Source organism: Saimiri boliviensis, chromosome 18 (genome assembly GCF_048565385.1).
Source record: "Saimiri boliviensis isolate mSaiBol1 chromosome 18, mSaiBol1.pri, whole genome shotgun sequence".
In the NCBI taxonomy this organism is placed as follows: Eukaryota; Metazoa; Chordata; class Mammalia; order Primates; family Cebidae; genus Saimiri; species Saimiri boliviensis.
In genome coordinates this window covers 45,831,350-45,854,432 of record NC_133466.1, presented here as the reverse complement: position 1 = coordinate 45,854,432, position 23,083 = coordinate 45,831,350, and the positions used below count along the sequence as shown (strand labels likewise).

Sequence of the window (23,083 nt, the reverse complement as noted above, 5' to 3'; positions counted from 1 at the left end):
TAATTTTGGTTGCTTGGTTGTTTTTGTAGAGACAAGGTCTCCCTATATTGCACAAGCTGATCTTGAACTTCTAGGCATTTGAGTCTCTCTTTAGACCCCCTACAATGAAACACCTGTCATCCAGAACTCAATTAACAAATCTCTTCTCGGCTGGGTGCGGGGGCTCCTGTCTGTAACCCCAGCACTTTGGGAGGCTGAGGTGAGCATATCACGACGTCAGGAGTTCAAGACCAGCCTGGTCAAGATGGTGAAATCCCATCTCTACTTAAAATACAAAAACAATAGCAGGATGGGTGGCAGGTGCCTGAATCCCAGCTAGTTGGGAGGCTGAGGCAGAAAATCACTTGATCCCAGAAGGCAGAGGTTGCAGCAGGCTGAGATGGCGTCACTGCACTCCAGCCTGGCCAACAGAGCGAGACTCCATCTCAAAAAAATAAAAAATAAAAAATAAAAACTTCCCAGTGATGCTTCTCTTATGTATTTATTATTTTGAGTTTTATTTTTTTATTTTATTATTTTTTTTTCCAGGAGCACATGCACTTTATTGAACCACTGTAGTAAAGTGTGTACGGTAAAGGGTTGATACAGGATGGGCTGGGGACAGGGCGAGTGATGGAATCTGGATACCAGGGAGACAGACAGGTCACGAGCAGAGCCCCTGGCCCGGGTCATTCCTCTGGATCTACCGATAGGCTTGCAGAATCAGGATTGGGATGATAATCATCAGAATGGTCATGATGATGCCCAAAATCAGGGCCCAGATGTTCAGGCACTTGGCAGTGGAGGTGTAGGCCTGGTCCCCGGTCAGGTCGCCAACCATCTTCCTGTCCCCTTCATGGAGTAGGCGAATGCTAGGAAGCCCCAGGCAGCAGGAGTTCACGAAGAGGGTGTCGAACAGGGACCAGACGACATGGTCAGGCATGGAAGTCTCGCTTCAGATTTGGATCACAGTGGATGTCGGGGGTGCAGGGTTGTGGGGCACCCCCAGCGCAGCCACCTCATGCTCCTCCTTCAGCATCTCATAGTTTGGGGGATGGTGGGTGCCGACAGGAGCGAAGAAGGTTTGGACAGTGTGGTTCGTGGTGTCCGGGAAGACCGGCCGTGGTGGGGTTGCTGGGATGCTTCTCCGAGTTTTATTTCTTGAGACAGGGTCTTGCCCTTTCACCCAAACTGGAGTACAGTGGTGAGATCTCAGTTCACCGCAACCTCTGTCTCCTGGGTTCAAGCAATTCTCCTGCCTCAGACTCCTGTGTAGCTGAGATTACAGGTGCCTGCCACCACACCCGGCCAATTTTTGTAGTTTGGTTTAGTAGAGACAGGGTTTTGCCATGTTGGCCAGACTGATCTCAAACTCCTGACCTCAGGTGATCCACCTGCCTTGGCCTCCCAAAGTACTGAGATGACAGTTGTGAGCCACTTCGCACAACCAACACTTGTGTAATTTCAATCACTCCGTCTCTCCCGAGGTTTCCTAACCCATCCCCCTGTGATAGTTTCTTGTTTGTTTCCTTCTTTCCTGTCTATTCGGGACATGCTCTGTACATTATTGCTAGAAGGAGATGACCGAGTGAGTGGTACTTTAACCTATCCAGCTGCATGCTTTTGGGTGTTTGTTTTCCTTGGATTCTTCAGTTGGCTTTGCCCCTGTGGCATGCCTGGGCCTGATGGGGCCCTGCACTTCCTCTGAGCACTTGCTTTCATCAAGTCCAGGCACGGTAGCTCACACCTGCAGGACCAGCACCCTGGAGACTGTGGCAGAAGGCTCACTTCAGCCCAGGAGTTTGAGACCAGACTGGGCAACATAGCAAGACCCCATCTCCACAGAAAACAGAAAAGAAGGAAGGAAGAAAGGAGAAAAGGAAGGAAGGAAGGGAAGGGGGGGAGGAGAGAAAGAAGGAAGAAAAAATTTTTTTGAGATGGAGTCTTGCTTTGTCACTCAGGCTGGAGTGCAGTGTGACATGATCTCTGCTCACCACAACCTCCACCTCCTGGAATCAAGTGATTCTCCTGCCTCAGCCTCCAGACTAGCTGGGATTACAGGTGCCCGCCACCACACCCAGCTAATTTTTTGTATTTTTAGTAGAGATTGGTTTTCATCATGTTGGTCAGGCTGTTCTTGAACTCCTGACCTTGTGATCTGCCTGCCTCGGCCTCCCAAAGTGCTGGGATTACAGGCACGAACCACCACACCTGGAAGGATTGGGGTCTTTTGAAGGTCAAGCTATGGATCCTCATTTACATTTTACCTTGCAAGGATTATCCCAGCAGGGTTCACTGGCACATACCTGTAATCCCAGAATGCTCCAAGTCTGACGTGGGCAGGTCACCTGAGGTTGGAAGTTTGAGACCAGCCTGGACAACATGGTGAAACCCCCTCTCCACTAAAAATACAAAAAATTAGCTGGGTGTGGTGGCGGGCACCTGTAATCCCAGGTAGTCTGGAGGCTGAGGCAGGAGAATCACTTGATTCCAGGAGGTGGAGGTTGTGGTGAAACTCCCTCTCCACTAAAAATACAAAACTTACCCTGCTGTTGTGGTGCACATCTGTAATCGAAGCTCCTTGGGAGGCTGAGGCAGAAGAATTACTTGAACCTAGGGAGACTCCATAAGAAAGAGAGGGAGGGAGGCAGAGAGTGAGAAAGAGAGAGAGAGAGAGAGAGAGAGAGGCAGGGAGGGAGGGGGAGAGAGAGTGAGAGAGAGAGAGAGAGAGAGAGAGAGAGAGAGAGAAGGGGAATGAAAGAAGTGAAAAAGAGGGCAGCGCACCATGGCTCACATCGAAAACCCCCACATTTTGGGAGACTTAGGTGGAAGAATAACTAGAGCCCAGGAGTTTGAGACCAGCACTAGCAACACAGCCAGTTCCCGTGTGTACTAAAATGTAAAAACAATTCAAAAGTTCGCCAGGAATCGTGACATCAGGCTCCTGTAGTCCTAGTTTTTTTGGAGCCCGAGGTGGGAGGATTGCCTGAGGTCAGAAAGTGGAGGCTGCCACGGACCTTGGCCAGACCAATGCACTGCAGCCTGTTGCGTGGGCTGGTCTCGAACTCCTTGGCTCTAGCAAAGTACCCGCCTCACCTCTGAACTTGCACCCACCATATTCATCTCTCCCGGAGGTGTCGTTTAACTTTGTAAGTTGAATGCACACATTGACAACCATTCTGTGGGATAACTACGTTTTTGTTTTAGAGTCAGATATTTCTCTTTACATCCTGTACTCCCATCCACTCTGGAATGTCCAAAGGCAGATTTTAGAAGAAATGTGTTTCTAACTGGCAGAATCTAAACATAGTTGCAACTTCCTAAAAGGACCAACAAACAGCAGATCAGTTTGTAAGAAGCGGGTCTTCTGTGTTTTAAATGCATTCTTACCGCTAACACTTATATGCCAGTATAGGGCTGGAAATCACTGTTTCTACATTTTACAAAGAAAGGGTTTCTGAACTGGTGAAATACAAATCAGTTTAACTCTGTAAGTTGAATGCACACGTTGACAACTATTCTGCTGGATAGCTCTGTTTTGGTTTTAAAACCAGGTATTTCTCTTTACATCCTGTACTCCCATCCACTCTGGAATGTCCAAAGGCAGCTTTTCGAAGAAAGTCTTTGGAACTGGCTGAATCTAAACATAGTTGCAACTTCCTAAAAGGAATCAACACACAGCGGATCAGTTTGTAAGAAGCGGGTCTTCTGTGTTTTAAACGCATTCTTACTGTTAACTGTTATATGCCACCATAGGGCTGGAAATGACTGTTTCTACATTCTCCAAAGAAAGGGTTTCTGAACTGCTGAAATACAAATCAGTTTAACTCTGTAAGTTGAATGAACACATTGACAACCATTCTGCTAGATGTCTCCATTTTTGTTTTAGAGCCAGATATTATTCACAACAGCCTGTACCCCCATCCACTCTGGAATGTCCAAAGCAGCCTTTAGAAAAAACGAGTTTCTAACACGCTGAATCTAAACATAGATGCAACTTCCTAAAAGGAACCAACACACAGCAGATCAGTTTATAGGAAGCGGGTCTTCTGTGTTTTAAATGCATTCTTACTGCTAACTCTTATAGGCCACTATAGGGCTGGAAATGATTGTTTCTACATTCACAAAGAAATGGTTTCTGAACGGCTGCAAACACATATCAGTTTAACTCTGTAAGTTGAATGCACACATTAACAACCATTCTGCTAGATGGCTCCGTTTTTGTTTTAGAGCCAGATATTTTTCACAACAGCCTGTACTCCCATCCACTCTGGAAAGTCCAAACGCAGCCTTTAGAAGAAACGTGTTTCTTTCTTTCTTTCTTTTTTTTTTTTTTTTTTTTTTTTTTGAGATGGAGTTTCGCTCTTGTTACCCAGGCTGGAGTGCAACAGCGCGATCTAGGCTCACCATAACCTCCGTCTCCTGAGTTCAGGCAATTTTCCTGTCTCAGCCTCCTGAGTAGCTGGGATTACAGGCATGTGCCACCATGCGCAGCTATTTTTTTTTTTTTTTTTTTTGTATTTTTAGTAGAGAAAGGGTTTCACCACGTTGACCAAGATGGTGTGGATCTCTTGACCTCTTGATCCGCCCGCCTCAGCCTCCCAAAATGCTGGGATTACAGGCTTGAGCCACCGTGCCCAGCCAGAAGGAACGTGTTTCTAACTTGCTGAATCTAAACATAGATTCCACTTCCTAAAAGGAATCAACACAGAGCCGGTCAGTTTGTAAGAAGCCGGTCTTCTGTGTTTTAAACGCATTCATACTCCTAACTCTTATAAACCATTATAGGGCTATAATTGACTGTTTCTACATTCTGCAAATAAAGGGTTTCTGAACTGCTACAAACACACATCAGTTCAAATCTGTAAGTTGAATGCACACATCGAAAACCATTCTGCTAGATAACTCCGTTTTTGTTTTAGAGCCAGATATTTCTCCTTACAGCCTGTACTCCCATCCACTCTGGAATGTCCGAACGCAGCTTTTAGAAGAAACGTGTTACTAACTCACTGAATCTAAATAGAGATGCAACTTCCTAAAGGGAACCAACGCACAGCAGATCAGTTTATGGGAAGTGGGTCTTCTGTGTTTTAAACGCATTCTTACTGCTAACTCTGATATGCCACTATAGGGCTGGAAATGACTGTTTCTACATTCTAAAAAGAAAGGGTTTCTGAACCGCTGCAAACACACATCAGTTTAACTCCGTAAGTTGAAAGCAGACATTGACAACCATTCTGCTAGATAGCTCTGTTATTGTTTTAGAGCCAGATATTTCTCATTACAACCTGTACTCTCATCCACTCTGTAATGTCCAAACGCAGCTCTTAGAAGAAAAGTGTTTCTAACTCGCTGAATCCAAACATGGTTGCAACTTCCTAAAAGGAACCAAAACACAGCGGATCAGTTTGTAAGAAACGGGTCTTCTGTGTTTTATATGCATTCTTACTGCTAACTGTTATATGCAAGCATAGGGTTCGAAATGACTGTTTCTAAATTCTACAAAGAAAGGGTTTCTGAGCTGGTGAAATACAAATCAGTTTAACTCTGTAAGCTGAATGCACACATTGACAATCATTCTGCTGGATAGCTTTGTTTTTGTTTTATAGCCAGATATTTTTGTTTACATACTGTACACCCATCCACTCTGGAACGTCCAAAGGCACCTTTTAGGAGAAACGTGTTTCTAACTGGCTGAATCTCAACATAGTTGCAATTTCTTACAAGGAACCAACACAAAGCAGATCAGTTTGTAAGAAGCGGGTCTTCTGTGTTTTAAACACATTCTTACTGTTAACTCTTATATGCCACTATAGGGCTGGAAATGACTGTTTCTGCATTCTCCAAAGAAAGGATTTCTGAACTGCTGAAATACAAATCAGTTTAACTCTGTAAGTTGAATGCGCACATCGACAACCATTCTGCTGGAAAGCCCAGTTATTGTTTTAGGGCCAGATATTTCTCTTTACATCCTGTACTCCCACCCACTCGGGAATGTCCAAACGCAGCTTGTAGAGGAAAAGTGTTTCTAACTCGCTGAATCTAAACATAGATGTAACTTCCTAAAAGGAACCAACACACAGCAGATCAGTTTGTCAGAAGCTGGTCTGCTGTGTTTTAAATGCATTCTTAGTGCTAACTCTTATATGCCACTATAGGGCTGGAAATGACTGTTTCTACATTCTCCAAAGAAAGGGTTTCTGAACTGCTGGAAACAAACATCAGTTTAAATCTGTAAGTTTAATGCACACATCGAAAAGCATTCTGCTGGATACCTCCGTTTTTGTTTTAGAGTCTGATATTTCTCTTTACATCCTGTACTCCCATCCACTCTGGAATGTCCAAACCTAGCTTTTAGAAGAAATGTGTTTCTAACTGGCAGAATCTAAACATAGTTGCAACTTCCTAAAAGGAACCAAAACAGCGGATCAGTTTGTAAGTAGGGGGTCTTCTGTGTTTTAAACGCATTCTTACTGCTAACTCTTATATGCCAGTATAGGGCTGGAAATGACTGTTTCTACATTCTTAAAAGAAAGGGTTTCTGAACTACTTAAATACAAATCAGTTTTACTCTGTAAGTTGTATGCACACATTGACAACCATTCTGTTGGATAGCTGCATTTTTGTTTTAGAGCCAGATATTTCTCTTTACATCCTGTACTCCCATCCACTCTGGAATGTCCAAAGGCAACTTTTAGAAGAAATGTGTTTCTAACTCGCTGAATCTAAACAAAGTTGCAACTTCTTAAAGGAACCAACACACAGCAGATCAGTTTGTAAGAACCGGGTCTTCTCTATTTTAAACGCATTCTTACTGATAACTCTGATATTCCACTATAGGGCTGGAAATGACTGTTTCTACATTCTCCAAAGAAATGGTTTCTGAACTGCTGCAAACAAACATCAGTTTAACTCTGGAAGTTGAATGCACACATTGACAACCATTCTGCTAGATAGCTCCGTTTTGGTTTTAGAGCCAGATATTTCTCATTACAGCCTGTATTCCCATCCACTCTGGAATGTCCAAACGCAACCTTTAGAAGAAACGTGTTTCCAACTCGCTGAATCTAAACATAGATGCAACTTCCTAAAAGGAACCAACACAAAGCAGATCAGTTTTTAACTAGCGGGTCTTCTGTGTTATAAAAGCATTCTTACTGCTAACTCTCATGTACCACTCTAGGGCTATAATTGACTGTTTCTACATTCTCCAAATAACGGGTTTCTGAACTACTGCAAACACACATCAGTTCAAATTTGTAAGTTTAATGCACACATCAACAACCATTCTGCTAGATAGCTCCGTGTTAGTCTTAGAGCCAGATATTTCTCATTACAGCCGATATTCCCATCCACTCAGGAATGTCCAAACGCAGCTTGTAGAAGAAATGTGTTTCTAACTCGCTGAATCTAAACATAGATGCAACTTTCTAAAAGGAACCAACACACAGCAGATCAGTTTGTCAGAAGCTGGTCTGCTGTGTTTTAAACACATTCTTAGTGCTAACTTTTATATGCCACTATAGGGCTGGAAATGACTGTTTCTACATTCTCCAAAGAAAGGGTTTCTGAACTGCTGCAAACACACATCAGTTCAAATTTGTGAGTTTAATGCACACATGGACAATCATTCTGTCAGATAGCTCCTTTGTTTTTTTTAGGGCCAGATATTTATCAATACAGCCTATACTCCCATCCACTCTGGAATGTCCAAATGCAGCTTTTAGAAGAAATGCGTTTATAGCTCGTTGAATCTAAACATAGTTGCAACTTCCTAAAAGGAACCAACACACAGCAGATCGGTTTGTAAGAAGCGGGTCTTCTGTGTTTTAAAGGTATTCTTACTATTAACTCTAATATGCCAGTATAGGGCTGGAAATGACAGTTTCTACATCCTCCAAAGAAAGAGTTTCTGAACTGCTGAAATACAAATCAGTTTAACACTGTAAGTTGAATGCACACGTAGACAAACATTCTGTTGGATAGCTCTGTTTTTGTTTTAGAGCCAGATATTTCTCTTTACATCCTGTACTCCCATCCACTCTGGAATGTCCAAAGGCAGCTTTTAGAAGAAATGTGTTTCTAACTCGCTGAATCTAAACATAGTTGCAACTTCGTAAAGGAACCAACGCACAGCAGATCAGTTTGTAAGAAGCGGGTCTTGTGTGTTTTAAACGCGTTCTTTTTTATTTATTTATTTATTTATTTATTTTTACATAATATACATCATTGTATTTAATTTTAGAAAATACCATTATCCAGATTTGACAAATGAAGATTCTAAGGCTTTCCAGGATTGGATTATTTTTCCAAAGGGATAGTCTCAGGACTTACCCAGGTGATTTTAGTTTTTTTTTTTTTTTAATTGCATTTTAGGTTTTGGGGTACATGTGATGAACATGCAAGATTGTTGCATTGGTACACACATGGCAGTGTGGTTTGCTGCCTTCCGTTCCCTCACCTGTATCTGTCATTTCTCCCCATGCTATCTCTTCCAACTTCCCCTCCCCTCCGCCCCTCCCCCATTTTCCCCCAACGGACCCCAGTGTGTAGTGCTCCCCTGCCTGTGTCCATGTTTTCTCATTGGTCAACACCCGCCAATGAGTGAGAATATACGGTGTTTGATTTTCTGCTCTTGTGTCAGTTTGCTGAGAATGATGGTTTCCAGGTTCATCCATGTCCCTACAAAGGACCTGAACTCATCGTTTTTGATGGCTGTGTAATATTCCATGGTGTATATGTAGCACATTTTCCCTATCCAGTCTATCATCATTGGGCATTTGGGTTGGTTCCAGGTCTTTGCTATTGTAAACAGTGCTGCAGTGAACATTCGTGTGCACATGTCCTTGTAGTAGAATGATTTATAATCCTTTGGATATATACCCAGTAATGGGATTGCTGGGTCAAATGGGATTTCTATTTTTAGGTCCTTGAGGAATCGCCACACTGTCTTCCACAATGGTTGAATTAATTTACATTCCCACCAATGTAAAAGTGTAAAAGTGTTCCTATTTCTCCACATCCTCTCCAGCATCTGTTGTTTCCCTATTTTTTAATGATCGCCATTCTAACTGGTGTGAGATGGTATCTCAATGTGGTTTTGATTTGCATTTCTCTGATGACCAGTGATGATGAGCATTTTTTCCTATGTTTGTTGGCCTCCTGTATGTCTTCTTTTGTAAAGTATCTGTTCATATCCTTCGCCCATTTTTGAATGGGCTTGTTTGTTTTTTTCTTGTAGATCTGCTTTAGTTCTTTGTAAATTCTGGTTATCAGCCCCTTGTCAGATGGGTAGGCTGCAAAAATTTTTTCCCATTCTGTTGGTTGCTGATTCACTCTACTGACTGTTACTTTTGCCGTGCAGAAGCTGTGGAGGTTGATTAGGCCCCATTTGTCTATTTTGGCTTTTGTTGTCATTGCTTTTGGCGTTTTGGTCATGAAGTCCTTGCCTACACCTATGTCCTGAATGGTTTTGCCTAGATTTTCTTCTAAGGTTTTTATGGTATTAGGTCTGATGTTTAAGTCTTTAATCCATCTGGAGTTAATTTTGGTGTAAGGTGTCAGGAAGGGGTCCTGTTTCTGCTTTCTGCACATGGCTAGCCAGTTTTCCCAGCACCATTTATTAAACAGGGAGTCCTTTCCCCATTGCTTCTTTTTGTCAGGTATTTCCAAGATGAGATGGTTGTGGGTATGTTGTATTTCCTCTGAGGCCTCTGTTCTGTTCCATTGGTCTATATCTCTGTTTTGGCACCAGTACCATGCTGTTTTGATTACTGTAGCCTTGTAGTATAGTTTGAAATCCGGTAGTTTGATGCCTCCTGCTTTGTTCTTTTTGCTTAGAATTGACTTGGCTATCTGGGCTCTCTTTTGGTTCCATATGAAGTTTAAGGTGTTTTTTTCCAGTTCTGTGAAGAAGGTCATTGGTAGCTTGATGGGAATAGCGTTGAATCTGTAAATTACTTTAGGCAGTATGGCCATTTTCACGATGTTGATTCTTCCTAACCATGAACATGGAATGTTTCTCCATCTGTTTGTATCCTCTCTTATTTCGTTGAGCAATGGCTTGTAGTTCTCCTTGAAGAGGTCCTTTACGTTCCTTGGTAGTTGTATTCCTAGGTAATTTATTCTCTTTGTAGCAATTGTGAATGCCAGTTCGTTCTTGATTTGGCTCTCTTGAAGTCTATTAGTGGTGTATAGGAATGCTTGTGATTTTTGCACGTTGATTTTGTATCCTGAGACTTTGCTGAAGTTGTTTATCAGTTTCAGGAGATGTTAGGCTGAGATGATGGGGTCTTCCAGATATACAATCATGTCATCTGCAAATAGAGACAATTTGATTTCCTCCTTTCCAATTTGGATACACTTTATTTATTTATCTTGCCTGATTGCTCTGGTTAGAACTTCCAGTACTATATTGAATAGGAGTGGTGAGAGAGGACATCCTTGTCTAGTGCCAGATTTCAAAGGGAATGCTTCCAGTTTTTGCCCATTCAGTATGATATTGGCTGTTGGTTTGTCGTAAATAGCTTTTATTGTTTTGAGATACGTTCCGTCAATACCCAGTTTATTGAGGGTTTTTAGCATAAAGGGTTGTTGAATTTTGTCAAAAGCCTTCTCTGCATCAATCGAGATAATCATGTGGTTTTTGTCTTTGGTTCTTTTTATGTGGTGAATTGCGTTTATGGACTTGCCTATGTTGAACCAGCCTTGCATCCCCGGGATGAATCCTACTTGATCATGGTGGATGAGCTTTTTGATATGCTGTTGCAATCGGTTTGCCAGTATTTTATTGAAGATTTTTGCATCTATGTTCATCATGGATATTGGCCTGAAATTTTCTTTTCTTGTTGAGTCTCTGCCGGGTTTTGGTATCAGGATGATGTTTGTCTCGTAAAATGATTTGGGAAGGATTCCCTCTTTTTGGATTGTCTGGAATAGTTTCAGAAGGAATGGTATCAGCTCCTCTTTGTATGTCTGGTAGGATTCAGCTGTGAACCCATCTGGACCTGGGCTTTTTTTGGGTGGTAGGCTCTTTACTGCTGCCTCGACTTCAGATCATGTTATTGGTCTATTCAGGGTTTCAGCTTCTTCCGGGTTTGGGCTTGGGAGGATGCAGGTGTCCAGGACTTTATCCATTTCTTCCAGGTTTACTAGTTTATGTGCATAGAGTTGTTTGTAATAATCTCTGATGATGGTTTGGATTTCTGTGGAATCTGTGGTGATATCACCTTTATCGTTTTTTATTGCATCAATTAGGTTATTCTCTCTTTTCTTTTTTATTAATCTGGCTAGTGGTCTGTCTATTTTGTTGATCTTTTCAAAAAACCAGCTCCTGGATATATTGATTTTTTGAAGACTTTTTTGTGTCTCTATTTCCTTCAGTTCTGCTCTGATCTTAGTTATTTCCTGTCTTCTTCTAGGTTTTGAGTTTTTTTGATCTTTCTCCTCTAGCTCTTTCAATTTTGATGATAGGGTGTCAATTTTCGATCTCTCCTTTCTACTCATGTGTGCACTCATTGCTATATATTTTCCTCTAGAGACTGCTTTAAATGTGTCCCATATATTCTGGTATGTTGTGTCTTCGTTCTCATTGGTTTCGAAGAACATCTTTATTTCTGCCTTCATTTCATTGTTTATCCAGTCAACATTCAAGAGCAAGTTGTTCAGTTTCCATGAAGCTGTGCGGTTCTGAGTTAGTTTCTGCATTCTGAGTTCTAACTCGATTGCACTGTGGTCTGAGAGACTGTTTGTTATGATTTCTGTTCTTTTGCATTTGCTAAGGAACGATTTATTGCCAATTATGTGGTCATTTTTAGAGTAGGTGTGATGTGGTGCTGAGAAGAATGTATATTCTGTGGATTTGGGGTGGAGAGTTCTGTAAATGTCTATTAGGTTTGCTTGTTCCAGGTCTATATTCAGGTCCTGGATATCCTTGTTGATTTTCTGTGTGGTTGATCTGTCTAATATTGACAGTGGGGTGTTAAAGTCTCCCACTATTATTGTGTGGGAGTCTAAGTCTCTTTGTAAGTCATTAAGAACTTGCCTTATGTATCTGGGTGCTCCTGTATTGGGTGCGTATATATTTAGGATCGTTAGCTCTTCTTGTTGCAGTGATCCTTTTACCATTATGTAATGTCTTTCTTTGTCTCTTTTGATATTTGTTGCTTTAAAGTCTATTTTATCAGAAATGAGTATTGCAACTCCTGCCTTTTTTTGCTCTCCATTTGCTTGGTAGATCTTCCTCCATCCCTTTATTTTGAGCCTTTGTGTATCCTTGCATGTAAGATGGGTTTCCTGGATACAGCACACTGATGGGTTTTGGCTTTTTATCCAATTTGCCAGTCTGTGTCTTTTGATTGGGGCATTTAGTCCATTGACATTTAGGGATATTATTGTTACGTGTGAATTTGATGCTGTCATTTTGATGCTACCTGGCTGTTTTGTTGGTTAGTTGATGCAGATTCTTGATTGTGTTGATGCTTTTTTACCATTTGGTGTGTTTTTGGAGTGGCTGGTACTGGTTGTTCCTTTATATGTGTAGAGCCTCTTTCAGGAGTTCTTGTAGGGCAGGTTTGGTGGTGATGAAATCTCTGAGTACTTGCTTGTTCACAAAGGATTTTATTTTTCCTTCACTTATGAAGCTTAATTTGGCTGGATTGGAGATTCTGGGTTGAAAGTTCTTTTCTTTAAGGATGTTGAATATTGGCCCCCAATCTCTTCTGGCTTGTAGGGTTTCTGCTGAGAGATCTGCTGTGAGTCTAATGGGCTTCCCTTTGTGGGTAACCCGACCTTTCTCTCTGGCTGCCCTTAGCATTTTCTCTTTCATTTCAACCCTAGTGAATCTGACGATTCTGTGCCTTGGGGTTGCTCTTCTTGAGGAATATCTTTGTGGTGTTCTCTGTATTTCCTGGATTGGAATATTGGTCTGCCTTGCTAGGTTGGGAATGTTTTCGTGGATAATATCCTGAAGAGTATTTTCCAGCTTAGATTCATTCTCTTCATCACATTCAGGTACACCTATCAGACGTAGATTAGGTCTTTTCACATAGTCCCACATTTCTTGAAGATTTTGTTCATTCCTTTTTGTGCTTTTTTCTCTGCTCTTGTCTTCTCTTTTTATTTCATTGAGTTGATCTTCGACCTCTGATATCCTTTCTTCTGCTTGGTCAATTCGGCTGTTGAAGCTTGTGCATGCTACACGAAGTTCCCGTGTTGTGTTTTTCAGCTCCATCAATTCACTTATACTCCTCTCTATGCTGTCCATTCTCGTCAGCATTTCATCCAATCATTTTTCCAGTTTCCTATTTTCTTTGCATTCAGTTAGAACATGTTCTTTTAGCTCACTGTAGTTTCTTACTACCCACCTTCTGAAGTCTGATTCTGTCATCTCACCACCCTCCTTCTCCATCCGGTCTGGTTCCCTTGCTGGTGAGGAGTTGTGATCCCTTTTAGGAGGAGAAGTGTTCTGGTTTCGGGAGTTTTCATCCTTTTTGCGCTTGTTTCTTCCCATGTATATGGGTTTATCCACCTGTTGTCTGTCTCTGTCCCAGGGAGTTGGAGCTTTATGTGTTTCCGTTGCACTACTGCCTTTTTTGATTTTTCTTTCAGGTCTGACCCAGCCAGCTAGCAGCACACCTTGCCACTGCCTGCCCACTGGGACTTTGCCGAGTTGCTGTGGGCTCCCCCCAGCCTCCCTGAGCTCTTCCCTGTAGTCCTTTTTATATGGGCATAGTTAGAACTGTCTGGGCAATGGTGGCCCCGCCTCTGTTATGGTGGACTCTCTCTGTTGTGGCAAGTTGCCTCGGCAACAGCGGGTTGCCTCGGCAACGGCAGCCTGCCTCCGTATAGGTGGAGAGTCTCAGTAATGGTGGAAGCCCCTCCCCCACCGAGCCGGACCGTCCTGGTTCAGCTGTGCTTGGTTTGAAGGGCTCAACCCAGAGGGTTTAAAATTACTGTTTTTGTTGTTATTGGGGGTGGAGGGGTGAGACCAACCGAGCCAGATCACCTGGATCCCTGACTCAGAGTCTTTTCTTTTAAGTTGAACGACCCTGCGTTCTGGTCGCTTGTTGAAAAGGCGCCGGGATCTCCCGTGCTGCGACTCACTTTGCCGGCTCAAACTGCGGTGCTGGCTCCTGGCGAATTTTTTGCCTAGGAATCTCCTGACCTGGCTGGCTGTTTGAGATGAATGGGCAACTCTGCCATCTCAGGGCTCTGCTCACCAGCTAAGAGGGCTCCCAGACCAGTGGGTTTTCTACGGAGAACCGCAGCAACAGGGAGTGGTCACAGCAGCCACACGGGCGAAATCAGCCTAGCGGAGGCCAAAACAGCAGCACTGGCTGGAACTGTGACGCTGAGGACCCCTCTGCCTGGGTATCTCCTGGTCTGTGGGCAATAAAAGTTCACCTGGAAATGCGGCGTCCACTCACCCTCTGCACTTTCACTGGGAGCTGACGTCCTGAGCTGTTCTTAGGCGGCCATCTTCTCAGCATTCCCGTTTTAAATGCATTCTTAACGTTAACTCTGATATGCGAGTACAGGGCAGGAAATGACTCTTCCTACATTCTCCAAAGAAAGGGTTTCTGAACTGCTGAAATACAAATCAGTTTAACTCTGTAAGTTGAATGCACACATTGACAACAATTCTGCTAGGTAGTTCTGTTTTTGTTTTAGAGACAGATACTTCTCACTACAGCCTGTACTCCCATCCAGTCTGGAATGTCCAAATGCAGCTTTTAGAAGAAACGTGTTTCTAACTCGCCAAATCTAAATACAGATGCAACTACCAAAAGGAATCAACGCATAGTAGATCAGTTTGTAAGAACCGGGTCTGGTGTGTTTTAAACGCATTATTACTGCTAACTCTGATATGCCACTATAGGGCTGGAAATGACTGTTTCTACATTCTCCAAAGAAATGGTTTCTGAACTACTGCAAACACCCATCCGTTTAACTCTGTAAGTTGAATGCACATATTGATAACCATTCTGCTAGATGGCTCCATTTTTGTTTTAGAGCAAGGTACTTCTCTTTACAGCCTGTACTCCCATCCACTCTGGAATGTCCAAACAAACCCTTTAGAAGAAACGTGTTTCTAACTCGCAGAATCTAAACATAGATGCAACTTCCTAAAAGGAACCAGCACAAAGCAGATAAGTTTTTAAGAAGCGGGTCTTCGGTGGTTTAAGCGCATTCGTACTGCTAACTCTTACATACCACTCTAGGGCTATAAATGACTGTGTCTACATTCTCCAAATAACGGGTTTCTGAACTGCTGCAAACACACATAAGTTCAAATTTGTAAGCTTAATGCACACATAGGACAACTATTCTGCTAGATAGCTCCGTTTTGGTTTTAGAGCCATATATTTCTCATTACAGTTGGTATTCCCATCCACTCAGGAAGGTACAAACGCAGCTTGTAGAAGAAACGTGTTTCTAACTCGCTGAATGTAAACATAGATGCAACTTTCTAAAAGGAACCAACGCACAGCAGATCAGTTTGTCCTAAGCAGGTCTGCTGTGTTTTAAACGCAATCTTAGTGCTAAATCTTAAATGCCACTAAAAGGCTGGAAATGATAGATTCTACATTCTCCAAAGAAAGGGTTTCTGAACTCCTGAAATACAAATCAGTTTAACTCTGTAAGTTGAATGCATACAATGACAACCATTCTGCTAGATATCTCCTTTTTTGTTTTAAAGCCACATTTTTCACATTACAGCCTGAACTTTCTTTCACTCTGGAATGTCCAAACGCAGCTTTTGGAAGAAACGTGTTTCTAACTAGGTGAATCTAAACATAGATGCAACTTCCTAAAAGGAAACAACAAACAGCAGATCAGTTTGTAAGAAACGGGTCTTCTTTGTTTTAAAGGCTTTCTTACTACTAACTCTTATATGCTATTATAGGGCTGGAAATGACTGTTTCTACATTCTCCAAAGAAAGGGTTTCTGAACAACTTGAAACACGCATCAGATTAACTCTGTAGGTTGAATGCACACATTGACAACCATTCTGCTAGATAGCTCCGTTTCAGTTTTAGAGCCAGATATTTCACATTGCAACCTGAACTCCCTTTCACTCTGGAATGTCCAAACGCAGGTTTTGGAAGAAACGTGTTTCTACCTCGCTGAATCTAAACACAGATGGAACTTCCTAAAAGGAACCAGCACACATCACGTCAGTTTTTAAGAAGCGGGTCTTCTGTGTTTTAAAGGCATTCTTACTGCTTACTCTTATATGCCACTATAGGGCCGGAAACGACTGTTTCTACTTTTTCCAAAGAAAGGGTTTCCGAACTGCTGCAAACACACATCAGTTTAACTCTTTACGTTGAATATACACATTGTCCAACACTGTGATAGATATCTCCTTTTTTGTTTTAAAGCCATATTTTTCACATTACAGCCTGAACTTTCTTTCACTCTGGAATGTCCAAACGCAACTTTTGGAAGAAACGTGTTTCTACCTCGCTGAATCTAAACATAGTTGCAACTTCCTAACAGGAAACAACACACAGCAGATCAGTTTGTAAGAAGCGGGTCTTCTGTGTTTTAAAGGCTTTCTTATTTCTAAGTCTTATATGCAATTATAGGGCTGGAAATGACTGTTCCTACATTCTCCAAAGAAAGTGTTTCTGAACTGCTGCAAACACACATTAGTTTAGCTCTGTAGGTTGTATGCACACATTGACAACCATTCTGCTATATAACTCCGTTTTTGTTTTAGAGCCAGATATTTCACATTGCAACCTGAACTCCCTTTCACTCTGGAATGTCCAAGCGTAGCTTTTGGAAGAAATGTGTTTCTAATTCGCTGAATCTAAACACAGATGCAATTTCCTAAAAGGAACCAACACACATCACATCAGTTTGTAGGAAGCGGGTCTTCTGTGTTTTAAAGGCATTCTTACTGCTAACTCTTATATGCCACTATAGCGTTGGAAATAACTGTTTCTACATTCTCCAATTAAAGGGTTTCCGAACTGCTGCAAACACACATCAGTTTAACTCTGTAAACTGAATACACTCATTGACAAACATTCTGCTAGATAGCTCCATTTTTGCTTTAGAGCTAGATATTGCACATTGCAGCCTGAACTCACTTTTACTCTGGAATGTCCAAACGCAGCTTTTGGAAGAAACGTGTATCTAACTCGCTGAATCTAAACATAGTTGCAACTTCTTAAAAGGAAACAACACACGGCAGATCAGTTTGTAAGAAGCGGGTCTTCTGTGTTTTCAATGCATTCTTACTGCTAACTCTTACATGCCACTATAGGGCTGGAAATGACTGTTTCTACATTCTGCAAAGAAAGGGTTTCTGAACTGCTGCAAACACACATCATTTTAACACTTTAAGTTGAATATACACATTGACAACCATTCTGCTAGATATATCCTTTTTTGTTTTAGAGCCAGATATTTCACAGTACACCCTGAACTACATTTCACTCTGGAATGTCCAAACGCAGCTTTTGGAGGAAACCTGTTTATAACTCGCTGAAACTAAATATAGATACAACTTCCAAAAAGGAACCAACACACAGGAGATCAGTTTGTAAGAAGCGGGTCTTCTGTGTTTTCAAAGCATTCTTACTGCAAACTCTTATATGCCACTATAGAACTGGAAATGACTCTACACTCTCCAAAGAAAGGGTTTCTGAACTGCTGCAAACTCATTTCAGTTTAACTCTGTAAGTTGAATGCACAGATTGACAACAATTCTGCTAGATAGCTCCGCTTTTGTTTTAGAGCCAGATGTTTCTCATTACAGCCTGAACTACCTTTCACTCTGGAATGTCCAAACGCAGCTTTTGGAAGAAACTTGTTTCTAACTTGCTGAATCTAAACATAGTTGCAACTTCCTAAAAGGAATCAAGACACAGCAGATCAATTTGTAAGAAGCGGGTCTGCTGTGTTTTAAAGACATTGTTATTGCTTACTTTTATATGCCACTCTAGGGCTGGAAATGACAGTTTCTACATTGTCCAAAGAAAGGGTTTCTGAACTGCTTCAAACACACATCAGTTTAACTCTTTAAGTTGGATATACACATTGAAAAACATTCTGCTAGATAGCTCCTTTTTTGTTTTACAGCCAGATATTTCACATTGCAGCCTGAACTACCTTTCACTCTGGAATGTGCAAATGCAGCTTTTGGAAGAAACGTGTTTCTATCTCGCTGAAACTAAACATAGATGCAACTTCCTAGAAGGAACCAACGCACAGCAGATCAATTTGTAAGAAGCGGGTCTACTGTCTTTTAAAGGCATTCTTACTGCTAACTCTTTTATGTCACTATAGGGCTGGAAATGACTGTCTCTACATTCTCTAAAGAAAGGATTTCTGAACTGCGGCAAACACACACCATTTTAATTCTGTAAATAGAATGCACAAACTGACAACCATTCTGCTAGATAGGTCCGCCTTTTTTTTAGAGCCAGATATTTCACATTACAGCCTGAACTCACTTTCACTCTGGAATGTCCAATCACGGCTTTTCGAAGAAACGTGTTTCCAACTCGCTGAAACTAAACATAGATGGAACTTCCTAAAAGGAACCAATACACAGCAGATCAGATTGTAGGAAGCGGGTCTTCTGTGTTTTCAAGGCATTCTTACAGCTAACACTTATATGCCACCGTAGGTTGGGAATGACTGTTTCTACATTCTCCAAAGAACAGGTTTCTGAACTGCTGCAAACACATATCAGTTTAACTCTGTAAGTTGAATGCATACAATGACAACCATTCTGCTAGATAGCTCCATTTTTGTTTTAGAGCAAGGTATTTCACATTACAGCCTAAAGTCCCTTTCACTCTGGAATATCTAAACACAGCTTGGGAAGAAACGTGTTTCTAACTTGCTGAATCTAAAGACAGTTGCAACTTCCTAAAAGGAAACAACACACAGCAGATCAGTTTGTAAGTAGTGGGTCTTCTGTGTTTTAAATGCATTCTTACTGCTAACACTTACATGCCACTATAGGGCTGGAAATAACTGTTTCTTCATTCTCCAAAGAAAGGGTTTCCGAACTGCTGCAAACACACATCAGTTTCACTCTTTAAGTTGAATATACACATTGACAAATATTCTGCTAGATATCTCCTTTTATCTTTTAGAATGCAAACATTGACAATCATTCTGCTATATAGCTCCGTTTCTGTTTTATAGCCAGATATTTCACATTGCAACCTGAACTCCCTTTCACCCTGGAATGTCCAAATGGAGATTTTAGAAGAAACGTGTTTCTACCTCGCTGAATCTAAACACAGATGCAACTTCCGAAAAGAAACCAACACACATCATATCAGTTTCTAAGAAGTGGGTCTTCTGTTTTTTCAAGGCATTCTTACTGGTAACTCTTATATGCCACTATGGGGCTGGAAATGACGGTTTCTACATTCTATAAAGAAAGGTTTACTGAACTGCTGCAAACACACATCAGTTTAAATCTGTAAATTGAATGCACACACAGACAACCATTCTGTTAGATAGCTCCGCTTTTGTTTTAGAGCCAGATATTTCACATTAAAGCCTGAACTCCCCTTCACTCTGGAATGTCTAAACGCAGCTTTTGCAAGAAACGTGTTTCTAACTCGCTGGATCTAAACATAGTTGCAACTTCCAAAAAGGAAACAACACACAGCAGATCAGTTTGTAAGAAGCGGTTCTTCTGTATTTTAAAGACTTTCTTACTTCTAACACTTATATGCCACTATAGGCCTGGAAATGACTGTTTCTACATTCTCCAAAGAAAGTTTGTCCAAACTGCTGCAAACACACATCAGTTTAATTCTGTAGTTTGAATGCAAACATTGACAACCATTCTGCTATATAGCTCCGTTTTTGTTTTAGAGCCAGATATTTCAAATTGCAACCTGAACTCCCTTTCACTCTGGAATATCCAAACGCAGCTTTTGGAAGAAACGTGATTCTACCTCGCTGAATCTAAATACAGATGCAACTTCCTAAAAGGAATCAACACACATCACATCAGTTTGTAAGAAGCGGGTCTTCTGTGTTTTCAAGGCATTCTTACTGTTAACTCTTACATGCCACTATAGCGTTGGAAATGACTGTTTCTACACTCTCCAATTAAAGGGTTTAGGAACTGCTGCAAACACACATCAGTTTAACTCTGTAAACTGAATACACTTATTGACAAACATTCTGCTTGATAGCTCCATTTTTGTTTTAGAGCAGATATTTCACATTGCAGCTGTACTCACTTTTACTCTGGAATGTCCAAACGCAGCTTTTGGAAGAAACGTGTTTGTAACTCGCTGAATCTAAACATAGTTGCAACTCCCTAAAACGAAACAACACACAGCGGATCAGTTTCTAAGAAGCGGGTCTTCTGTGTGTTCAAGGCATTCGTACTGCAAACTCTTATATGCCACTCTAGGGCTGGAAATGATTGTTTCTACATTCTCCAAGAAAGGGTTTCTGAACTGCGGCAAACACACATCAGTTTAACTCTGTAACTTGTATGCACACATTGACAACCATTCTGCTATATAGCTCCGTTTTTGTTTTAGAGCCAGGTATTTCACATTACAGCCTGAATTCCCTTTCACTCTGGAATGTCCAATCACAACTTTTGGAAGAAACGTGTTTCTAACCCGCTGAATCTAAACATAGATACAACTTCCTAAAAGGAATAAACACACATCACATCAGTTTGTAAGAAGCGGGTCTTCTGTGTTTTAAAGACATTCTTACTGCTAACTCTTATATGCCACTATAGCGTTGGAAATGACTGTTTCTACATTCTCCAATTAAAGGGTTTCTGTACTGCTGCAAACACACATCTGTTTTACTCTGTAAACTGAATATACTCATTGACACACATTCTGCTAGATAGCTCTATCCCAACCTGCAGGACAACAACAGGAGCTGGAAGGGAGGGAATGGGGATGGATGGGCAGGAGACACGAAGAATGGAGACAAGACAGGTGTCTGATCAAGTCTCGTTTATTGTTGCTGAGCTCATAGCTTAAATAGGCCAGGCAAGGAGGCGGGGCAAAGGAAGTTTGCATTTGGGAAATTCCGGCCTTCCTAACTTTCAAAAGCTGAAACTTACCAGCAGGAAACAGAAACTGAAACATTCAGCGGAGAAATGGGAACTGAAACTGAAACATTCAGCGGAGAAACAGAAACTGAAACATTCATCGGAGAAACAGAAACTGAAACATTACTGAAACTTAACAGCGAGGAAACAAAGACTGAAACTTGTCAACAGGAGACATTAAACTGAGTCTTGTCGGCAGGAAGCAGGAACTGAAACTTTACTTGTGCAAACCTCAACAGATCACAAAATGGCAGCTATTGCTGCCCACAGGTCCCCCCTTTTTATTTTATTGAGAAATTAGGCTGAGGGGTAGTTATGCCCGTGGGAACTGTGCCTGTCTTAGGTCAGAGGACCCCACATGAGAGAACATTGACTCCCTATCCGTCATGGGGAGGGGAAAAACGTCTTCCTCCCTATCTTAGGCGGAGTGTCCTTACTCATGCTCCTCAGTTGCCCGTCATTTGCTAACCGGTTCAGCTCACCAGGTGACCTGAGAGGAAAGGTATCAAGCTCCATCTCTAGGTCTGCCATCTCCAGCCTGTGGTAATGGGCCTGAATGGCCTGCTTCTTTATGGCCTCAATTTGTGATCTTGAGAAGCTCCTGAGTTTGCTGAGTATAACAGGACCGATAGACAGTAAGACAAGGAGGGAAAGCAATCAGGATAAATAATACCATGTCGTTGACTCCTAAAAAGGGAAAAGATAGAAGACCCTCAGGGCTCGGTGTCATCCCTGGGTGGAGTTGGTTTTTCAGATTTTTTGGTATCTACTTGCTTTACAAGTCTCTCGGGAAGCCACCTGGCCGAATCGACTTCCTTGGCATAAATGCACACCGATCCTCGACCCCAAATCAGGACCGGGTCTGGGCCATGCCATGCGCCCATCATGGGATATTTCCACATTACCGATGCATAATGGCTTTTGGATTCAAAATGCCAGTGTCGATTGGCAGCAGAGTGTCCTTCTTGACCCAGTGTTAAAAATTTTAAAATAAATAAGGAGTGTGATAAAAGGTTTTTTGGTGATCCCTTATGGGGATATCATTCCACCTTTATTATTTTATTTAGAGTGGTTTTTATGGTGAGATGAGCTCTTTCTACTATGCCTTGTCCCTGGGGGTTGTACGGGATGCCTGTAACATGTTGAATGTTTAGCTGAGTACAGAATTGAGTGAAGGCTGTACTGACATAACCAGGCCCGTTGTCAGTTTTGATTTTACGTGGACACCCCAGGGATGCAAAGGCAGTTAAAAGATGAGCAATAACATGTTTTGTGGCTTCTCCAGTTTGTAAAGTGGCAAAGATATATCCACTACAAGTATCAATGCAGACATGAACGTATTTAGGATTTCCAAATTCTGGCATGTGGGTGACATCCATTTGCCAAAGGGCGTTAGGTAGGATGCCTCGAGGGTTAACTCCAAGATGTGGGACCAGTAAGTGAGGTGCACATTGTGTGCAGGACTTTACTATTTGTCGGGCTTGTTCTCTAGTTATGTGATGAAGTAGTCTCAAGGATTGAGCATTAAGATGATGCAAGTTGTGCGAATGTTGTGCTTGAGCTAGAGGGGTGTTAGGGAGTTGAACTAACAGAACACGGGTGGCTAGGTCTGCCTTGGCATTTCCAGAGGCTAATGGACCGGGTAAGCCTGAATGAGCACGTAAATGCCCAATGTAAAAAGGTTGTGTTCTGGAAATTAATAGCTTTTGTAGTTGAGAAAATAGTTTTGCAGCAGTTGAGGTGTGTTTTATGAATGGGGCTGTTTCTAACTTTGGGACAGAGGTAGCAATGTACGCACTGTCTGTATAAACATTGAGAGGATCATTGGGAAACATGGAAAATGCAACTATAACTGCATGCAGCTCTGCTAATTGGGCAGATGAAGATTGGGATTGAAAGCTGATAGTTTGGTTTGGGGTAACAAAGGCTGCAAGCCCTGTGGATGACCCATCAGTGAAAATGGTAATTCCACTTGGAAGGGGATGAAGTCTGGTATTTTTAGGAAAAACGAAATCATGTCTGTTGGCAAA

The 23,083-nt window shown here is 41.8% G+C and overlaps 1 long non-coding RNA gene and 1 pseudogene across 1 annotated transcript; both read right to left on the bottom strand.

Annotated features, from left to right (window-relative positions):
- Window positions 1-580: 580 nt before the first annotated feature.
- LOC120362959 (interferon-induced transmembrane protein 3 pseudogene) lies at window positions 581-1,533 on the bottom strand (annotated as a pseudogene).
- Window positions 1,534-2,849: 1,316 nt separating this feature from the next.
- On the bottom strand, window positions 2,850-15,767 carry LOC141582036 (uncharacterized). Its single transcript, XR_012514887.1, has 3 exons — window positions 15,707-15,767; window positions 5,268-5,353; window positions 2,850-3,639 (listed from the first exon to the last, which is right to left on the bottom strand). It is a non-coding gene; the product is annotated as an uncharacterized LOC141582036 (long non-coding RNA).
- Between the last annotated feature and the right edge of the window lie 7,316 nt (window positions 15,768-23,083).